Genomic DNA, 10,032 nt, shown 5'->3' with positions numbered 1-10,032 from the left:
CCGCATCAGTGATCTCTTTCCATTCTTTATTCTTTCTACAGCCTTCAATTCCAGCCAAATGGGACACTCATTAGTGCAAACGTTAGTGCCACCCTGAGATGGGTTTCAATCTCCACCTCTGAAAAGTGCCTCTGTAGCCGAAGTACGTCTTGCCATGTCGTAAATTGTAGGGGCGAGGCCTCAAAACCGAGAATATATTGGGGTGCGATATTTAAATTACGATTTTTTTTCCAGCCACTGCATTTGTCAATGCTCTGTTCTGATGCTCTGATTGGTGTGATATGAACGTTTCATGAATCCCACATGAAGCCTGTCATAAAATGATTTCCGTGCTCATATCTGCGCTGGTTTCTACATTAGGTTGATAAATGGGGGCCAGTATGAGGTAGGCTACTGTAATATTTCTTGATGCAAGCAGCAACCACAGTAGCTGAATGTTGAAGACGATATGAAAATGCCTTAAGCTGCAGTCCTTTTTAATAATCACCAGAAGCTGGATCCAGACTATATTGAATTTGATATACAAAGTCAATCAATTTTCCCACTAAAAAATATGGTCTGAAGCTAATGTCACTTTGTCTGATGTGTTTTGAAATGATAGTTGTATTGAAAATCTATTAAGGCTTAAAGAGACTTGATTGATTTCAGATGTGTCAGGCTATGACACACAGCTGTGTTTGATACCATTCGCTTGTCTCACTTCAGCTCTACATTGGCTCTATCCTCCTTTGTATTTTCTTTCCCAATACCCAATGCAATGTGCCCCCCCCTGAAGCGCATTGGTGGGCACAACCAAGAGCTCTGTTTTATTACTGTTCAGTTTGAGCAGGTTGGTTGAAATCCAGGCTTTGATGTCATGCAGACAGTTGACCAGGGAGAGGGGGGAAGCTGAGTGGATGGTTTGATGCTCATATAGAGCTGTGTATCATCGGTAAACCAAGAGCATCCAGTAGGGTCAGAAATCTCAACTAGTGGTTTATGAAGCTTCATTTGGACGTCACTAGTCCTAACATAAAATTCAGCTTTGGATAACAATATAAGTTTAAGAAAAGATCATGGTTTGGGTTAAAATTAGTACATTTGTTATGTTACCAACATTACGCACGTGACATACATTAAATGTGTTACAGCAGCCTCGTGAGTGGTTCCACGTTAGTTTAACCTATCCATCCTCCCCGACCACCTTCCTAGTTCCTAATTTACTTTCTTTTGGCATTATTTCCATTGTGCCGGCATGTAATTTTCACACATTATGTGCCACCACCATGTAAAGTGGCGTTAAGAGGTTGTGGTCATTTCAGTTATTTCCGTGAGATCTGCTGGTGAAACCATTAGGCAGTCATAGATGACACGGTCATGCTTTTCAAGTAGTTTTTAGCATGGCATTGCTTTTTTTTTTGTATAACAGTCGCAAATGTTGACTTGTTTTATTGCTGCACTTGAACAAAATCATTCTTCATAAGAGTGTCGGTGAAGAGCCTAACTTGTAAACCATGAATCATTAACAATGCTATATTTTGTACAAAAGAGGAGAGTCTTGCCAGTGTGAGCACTCACTCACAGGCTTGGCTTTCTGTACACCCACACACGCAGAGTCAGACTCTGAACACCCTGGGAAACAGTGGATGTTTAATGTGCAATTGCTGTGAAAATGAAAACCCACAGAAGTGGCTCTCATCAAACATTTACATTTGCAAGAGAGGATTAGCGACAGCAAGATTTCCGATTTGACTCTGAAAATGTCGTCCCTGACACTGCAACAGGGCAACTTTGTTTGCCACCTTCATTCAGTCTTTGCCATCAGCAGATTAAAGCTTCATTGAGCAACTTTTTTTTTAGAAAAGGAAAGCAAGATATTAATACATAAATATAATCTGACATTTTCTTTCATTACAGAGGACATGAGGAAGTGCAGAGATAGTTATATACTGTATATTTGATGAAAATACACACTGCAGCACACAGAAACAGGCAACATTGTCAATATTGGACAGGGGAGTGGTTTTAATGCATGAAGGTCAGCATACTCACCTCTGTGAAAAATGTTAGAACTGTCCTTTGCTAACATTTACACTGACCCATAAAGGGCGCAATGAAAAAAAGACGTAAAATATTTGCATATAGATTATAGCCTGAAATATGTCACGGCTGCACAGCTTAATGTGATTGTCTATCTAATGCTTGATTCATCTGAAAATGTGTCTGATCTGGTGCCATGGCTCTTATTTGCCACTTTCCGAATGTGTCGACTACATTTCTGAAAATTGTTTCTATTTTAACACCTCTCTCACTCTCTCTCCTTCGATTTCACTCTTCTGGAATAATTGAGGTATTTGGGTCATGCTGTCAATAGAATAGCCTCCCTCTGTCATGTAAGGACTTTCTGGGGAACATCATTAGCTAAAATAAAAGATGATCAGCTTACAGCGAGGTTGTCATTGATTTGCTCATAGAGATGAGCACTCAGTGTGATAAATGAAGGAATATTACGCTGCAAACTGCAATATTGTGTGAGCGACAGCCGTTTTAGAGGCATGATATATCCATTCCGTTTTTATTTTAAACTAAACTATGTCGTTTAAAATTTCCCAGCAGTAACTGCTCCCTAAATCACCGAATACAAAGATGTATCCATCATCATTCAAGCATTTACTCCACCAGTGAGCCAAGAAGGGGGATGGAAAACACAAAATAGCGTCTCCTGCCACGTTCATCACTAATAGAGGCTTGTCGCTTGCGTCATGAGTGTCCCGGCCGTGTCTGCTGGTGTCATCATGAAAGTCCACTGGAGATTTACAAATAATATCTTAATATATACAGTAAGAAGTGGGCCAAAGAAGTAGAGGTACTTGAATCAGTTTCAAGTTCCACTTTATTTATCTTCAGAAAAGGAAATTTAGTGTGCAGGAGGATGTGTAAAATACATACACAGAAAACAAAAAAGCACCACCAGATGCTAACAACATTGTAAACACAACACATCAATGGAAACACTCCTTCCCCAAAAACCAATGACAGCATCCAATTGGACAGTACACAGGTAAACATTTCATAATGAACATAGACTTGAATAAATAAATAAATGATCACATACTGTATAAAAATGTCAAGAGATGTCAATCAAGCGAATTCAGGTTCCTAATAGCCACAGGAATAACAGAATCCCTGGCGTGTTGTAAAACAGTGAGAAAAGAATGCTATTAAGGACAAAAGGGAAGGTTTGACGAGGTGCATTGGTTTCAATTTTAAATTAGTAGACACAGGAAAGTGTGTCATCTGTAGCCCCTCTGGTTCGGTTTTTACTCTGAAGCGCCAGTTAATTTTGGTGTGATTCTTCTCACCATTGTTGCCCTTGAAAAGTCGGATTTCCCACTCAGACTCATTGTTTTCCTTCAGGTTTCTGCCCAGTGAGTCTCATGCTGCCATTGTCTGCAGAAACACACACATACAGCTTACAGGGACAAACTGCTGCTGAGTCAAATGACATGCAATTTACAACACCAAACTTTAATAGTGATCATCCATTTGTTGTTTTTTTCTTTTTTATCATCTGCAATAAGTTTTAATAATGCAAAGAATTGCTGCACATTGACGCTGGGGAAGGAAAAGGCCATAGCTGAATTGAAAAATCTATAGGTTCAGTATATTGCATCTGTTGTAGTCTACATAAAGTGTTAGAGTTAATAAATCTTTTGCAAGAGGACAATAGGCAGAGCCTGCATATTTAATCAGTACCCTGGGCTTTTTCGATAAAGTAGTAACACACACAATAAAGTATTTCACATTGGGTTGGGATTTTATCATTACGCATTTGGATGTGCTGCTCATGTTCTGTTTCAGTACTTAAAATCCATCAGACGTGAGAGATTACAAAGATTTTTTTTCCTTACATTTATTATGATTAGTCCCTGCTCCTTTCCACACTGATGCAAGGGTGTATTAATTAGAGCATTGGTTTACACCGCACTGTTTTTGAAGCATTAATCATGATTGTCTCATTATTTTTGACTGAACTGTCTCTACAGATGATAACCTCATTTAGCTTAATAAAAAATGACGTCCAACTACCTTACTAGTTTGTCATTCAGGAACAGGGTTTGGAATGCGTTGATCTGCATTATGTGTAGAGACAACATTGACAGCATTAAATATGATTGACTACATATACAAGCCATCATTTAACAATATACGTGAACCACAGTGACAGTCCGACAGACTAACATGGCTACAAGTGTGAGTAAATATACATTAGGCCTATGTCATGTTTATGGTTGATATACCATTCCAGCCTAATGAGGGCTGAGCTCAAGAATCGCAAGAATTGCAATGACCCATTTCTGCCAGTTGCTGCCAGAATCCTTGTCAGCTAGCTGCTGTAATTCCATCTAACTAGCAACAGTCATTAATAAAGTAAGACAAATCAGCAAGATCAAATACTATCCTGACCCTTGCTATGCAACAGCTGAAACTGCTATTTTCCAGTTAAGAGCCGAAAAACAATCATTAACACACAAGCTACAGTTGACAAATAACAACGTAATGTTAAATTAGGTAAGACAGAATGAGCAGATATCAAATAATTCTCTACAACAAGAGTTGCACATGTAAGGAAGTCATCTTAAATTCTTATTCAAGAGTAAGGATTGGGTAGGGCAATTGAGCACGTGTTCGTAAGCACTTCTACATAGAGCGCAAGTCAATCTGGTCTAATAAATCAAACTTCTTGGTTTGTCCCTTAAAAGGCAATCAGTTTGAGTTTCTCCAGGACCGGCTCCAGCTTATGTGGAGGTGTAGCTGTGAGAATAATTTTCTAACCACCTGCTCTGTTTGAATTTTCCAGACTTTGGTATACTTGACGGAGGTGACAAGTTTAAAGAAATTCAAGTTAAATTATTTATATAGCCTTTTATCAAAGCAAGTATCAAAGAGTAAAAAGAAACAGAGAAAAAGAGACAGTAACTGAACGATGTAGAAAGCTAAAATGAGATTAAACAACATGGAACTCAGAAGTACCAACCTTGAGCCTACAGTGCATAAAACTTCTCGGGACAAAAAGTAATGAAGGAAACTTTGGGTACATCGTGCTTAAGACAGACTCCCTATCATCAAAAGATGTAAAATCACAATGAGTCAAAGAATACATGGTAGAAAAAAACATAGTTGGACATGTTTTTCCAGTCTCATATGCTTCAAATAGGACAGATGGGACATTGGCCATTGCCAGCTTCTGTGAATGTAACTGTCAAGCATTGGAGATGGGATTCAACACATGCAGAATCACAGGCAGCATTCACATCAACTGCTAAGTAGGAGGCAGCACCCACACACACAGCCATGGTGTCCCAAGTCTGGGCAGAGGAAAGACAGTTAGATAGGTAACTGTGTAAATCACGACTCACACACTCACTCTGACACAGATAGCAGACGTTGGATTAGTGTGATCTCACAGCAAACAGAGAATGAGTTTCCATCAAGGTCCCAACTGCAGATTTCTATATCAGTGCTGGGGGAAAAAAAGAGACCAAAATGTTCCCGAGCTAGATGGTGCTGAAATTGAGAGGCTTTTAGTGTTGATTTGAAGACTGCAATAGAGGTTGCTTCCCCGATTGCAAGAAAGAGATGATTCCAAAGTTCTTTCAGGACGAAGATGTAACATTGTGCATAATGTAGCCTACACCACCTCCCGCCTGCACAGGTATGGCTCTCAAGTCAACAGAAGCCCTTTAAAGTGAGACTATGTGACTTTTTTTCTGAACAGGGGCCTGCTTTTAATTTTTTAATCTTTAAATTTACATTTATGAGATGCTAAAACTTTAATGGTGGTTGCTGTTAGCACTTGCGCTAGTCACAAGGGTTTTGGTTATGGTTATTATTGTATTGCAAAGATCTTCCTAAGAGTGTTTTGACAGTTTTAAATCAGATATTTAATCAAAGGTGTTTTTATGGACCTGTGTCTGTTTCAATATTATTAGTATTTGTTGTTAAGACCATCTTATAATTCCACTCAAAGCCTTGGGTTAGAGCAAACTGTTTCTATGACAATGCCTCTGACCCTCAAACACGTTCACACGGAGTGAATCTTACAGCATGCGTCATCCCTTTTTGCATTGGGCTGAAAATATCCTTAAGAGAAACATCCAAAATATTGGATAGCCTTGATATGACAATAATCCCCCCCACACCCCCACCCCCACCCTTTGGCTCAGATTTGCGTCACCGTGATGAACTGCAAGCGATCCGGGTCCACTTAAAGCTCACACAGCTGCATGCTCTAAGGAATCACAGGTAATTTGTGTGGATGACCTACCACATAATAGGTTGTTCATGCTATATGCTACACTAGAGATCAATCTCAATTGTTCATATTTCACTAGAGGAAAAGCTCTTGAAAGGACTGATTCCTATGCTGCGGTTACACCTATTGTTCCAGTGCTGCACTTCTTAGCCGCTCATGTCATGGCACATTAGGTGACAGGTCTGGAAGGACTCTAACAGAAATCAAATATGGACGAGGTCAGAGGTTGCTGTGATCTGAGTTCTATATTTCTTGATAGAATAAGGCCACAACATGAATACAAGCAGTGTAAAACAGGAAGTAATGCAGACTTGGATTTCAGCATCATGACACAGGCTTGTATCATAAATCAGAGTGATCAGGATGAGTTTAGTGTCAAAGCCAAAGTAAATCTTTTACTTGGCATTTGCAACTGATTGCACGCAAGTTGCACTATGCAATGCCGCCGTCAGTAACATCTTGTTGCCATGCCAACTGTTGTCTCTTATTGTGAACAATACTCTCAAGATCATTTTGTAGTGCTGAATATTAATCATATAAGTGTAAATGTTTTCTCTCCAAAGGTTTTCTTACAGCTCTGAAATATGAGTGCTGTCAAACGATTCAAATATATAACTCTCAATTTAGCACGCAGTTTTATCTATTATAAATGTCCCTTGATTTCCTTTTGTCGCGTTATTTTTTCTCATTTTAATGCTATTAGCAACATGGAAAAGGGGATTGGCTTGCTTTATACAAATGTTTTTTTTAAATTGAAAACAACATTGGCCTACAGCCTAATGTAGTGTTCCATTTCACACGTAACATTCTCACTTGGAGCAGATAATCTCTCACACAATGTAACACTGACCATCAATGAAAGGGGGAAAAAACTACTGTGCTTGGCCATCAAGTGGTATTTCAGACTGGACGTTCTGTGATGATAGCTCTGTTCACGACAAAACACACAGATCACTTTAGCCTTGTCAATGTGAACGTTTGGCAACTTTTAAAAAGTAAACTTTCCATTCATAATCTTATTGGCATCCATTTTGGCGTCTCACGCTCGCCATCCACTCAAAACGTAAATTCAGCTAAAAACAATTGACACCGTTAAAATGGGTTTGCGTTAATGCCGTTAATAACGCGTTTAACTGTCAGCACTAATATATACATGTATATATACATATATACAAACTGTATTTGGAAGGAGGACATGAGGAGTTTAAAAAACACTTTTAAGCATTTACAATTCCAAAAAGCAGATACTATAATTTGTTTTACAAAGTTGCGAGCTGTCAAGTTTGATGCCATGACTCAGAAATTATTTACAGAAATTATTTTGCCTATGTCTCAAATAAGGAGATTATGTAATGTATGAGCGATAAACACACCTTTGGCTTTCAGAGGGACTAAAGAACAACATGTATTTGTCACATTTAACTAACATAAACAGACATTTCCAGAGCACAAAATGAATGTCATTATTTGAATATTTATGTAAGACACATTAAGTGGCAACATTGTATGAGTTGTTGTTTATTACTGAAGTGGGACTGTCAATGTAGCAACTATATTCTACACTTTCATACAAGGGCAATGGATTTCTTTGGCATCATTTTCCAAGTTTTTCATCTATTAACCACCAAACTTCCTTAACCCACCTATACCCTTCCATCATAACTTAAAGCTGCTATAATCACATTTTCTAATAACAACGGATCAAACAACTGCATATGACAGGGGTCGCTTGTAGAGACAAATCCATTATGCAGTTTTCCTTTACAGAGTGTTTTAGTGTCTTCCAGCCTATTATCTTGTCATGTTTAGTTGGTTTTGACATTTCTGTCTCTTAAATTCTGCACTTTTCAACACACTTCAGGTAATTTCATTTGTGGTGCTCACAGCAGTGAGCCACTACAATTACAGAATTCAACAGCAATGTGTCTTTGAAGAAACAATGTCCTAATAGTTTCAGTTGGAACTACTTTCTGCATGATCTGTGGATTATTAAGTAAGAAAAGAAAGAAAGAAAATATATACTTCTTTGTAATTTGAGTGAAATGGCTCCTGATGTAGAGGGGAAGGCTGGAAGTCTAGCACTAGGACCCAGAATAGGGGCAGAGTCTATAAAACGGGGCAGGGTCTCACCTGGACTCTTCTTCCTGCATTGCACACCTGAGACACAGCAGCTGGGGCCAGCCTTTGTTTGGTGTTTGATTTGGTAGGCTCCTTTTAATATGTTTTAAATTATGATTGTACCTGTATGACTTAATTTATAGAACCAAAAATACTGGGCTCATTATATGATGTGAATATGATATGAAGTGAAGATTTTTTTGATTGTTCATGATCCCTTTTGTTTGAGTATTTATTATTAGTTTTGGGGCTATGGGTGGGGGGTGGGGGGGGGGCGTTGTAGGCAGCCATTTTGAATGCTTGCTTTATAGTGTAGTTCTAGTCACCCTAGCTTGCTGTGTGAGTGTGAAGTGGTGTGATTCAAATTGAATTATGTGTAGTGTCTTCCCTGAAGGTTTTGTCTAGCTAGTTTCATCTGTTATGTATTTTACCTGTTTTAATGCATCCATCTTTCTTTGGCCTGTATTTAAGCCCTCTATTGAGCTGTCTTGGTGCTATATCGCTGGATGAAATGGTTAATTTGACAATTTTGAAAGCCAGAGTGAGAACACTTTGCTCTGCATGGATTCTTCTCACGTTTTTTAATTTCTTCAACAAGGATGCAAATTGTTTTGCAGCAGTAAGGGGGAAGTTGTCAGTTTCCACTCACACTGTGTGATTCACTTGGCATTCGGTCAGACCAAAAAATTGTTGTCAGTGAAGAAGGGACTGGTGGGCTCGTGGTGTCCAAGGTGGCAGTGGAGGAAGAGGAGGATGGCATTTGTGGAGCAATATCACCAGGCAAATGTTCTCTAGTTAAGAGAGAGAAAATAAGTGACATGCACACAAATGGCTTGCCTTATGCAATGCATCTGATAAAAAAATCTATCATGAGCAAAATGCATACTTAAAAAGTTATGATAAAAACATCTCATGAAATCTTAACCTTCATAGATTTGGAGAAATTCATTAATGTCCTGTTTTGAAGTTGGTCCACTGCAGGAGCTCCCTCCACATGCTTAAGTTCATCTATACTTTGCACACCCCAGCTAAGAAATCTCTGCAGCAACTTTTCCATATTTATCCCAAGAAGACTAGACATGGTCTGATCTGGTTCTTTTTTTTTTTTTTTTAAACACTTTTGCTGATACACCCAATGGCATAACAGGTTATCTCCTCCAATGACGCATATAATCCCTTTTGAAATCTAACCATCAGGCAAGTGGATGCCACTGACCTCGAGGTCTTTAAGATCCTTGTCCAGTTGTCCCATTACCAAGTCATAAACAATACAAAAAAATCTTGCTTTCTGCAAAAAAGTTGTTGATCGACGGATTGAGGTAAAATGGCTGAGTGAGGTACAGTAGACTGCCATCACTTTTTTTCCCGAAACCCAATGGATGGACTACTTCAAATGAGTCTTTAGATAATCAACCCCAATGACAATGGATCTGACTTTCAGAATTGTCTGCTTTACTTTGCCCTCCCAAAGACTCCTGAATGACACACACACACACATATTTTCCCCCATCAGCCCAATAAAAAGAATGGATGATGTTTTTTGGATTTGCATCACTCATGTATTGAAAACGGATCAGAGAAGGAAATACTGAACCAGTTCCCATTTGGTTAGGGAACAC

The sequence above is a fragment of the Etheostoma spectabile genome, chromosome 20 (assembly GCF_008692095.1).
Source record: "Etheostoma spectabile isolate EspeVRDwgs_2016 chromosome 20, UIUC_Espe_1.0, whole genome shotgun sequence".
In the NCBI taxonomy this organism is placed as follows: Eukaryota; Metazoa; Chordata; class Actinopteri; order Perciformes; family Percidae; genus Etheostoma; species Etheostoma spectabile.
This window is presented reverse-complemented; position numbering follows the sequence as displayed.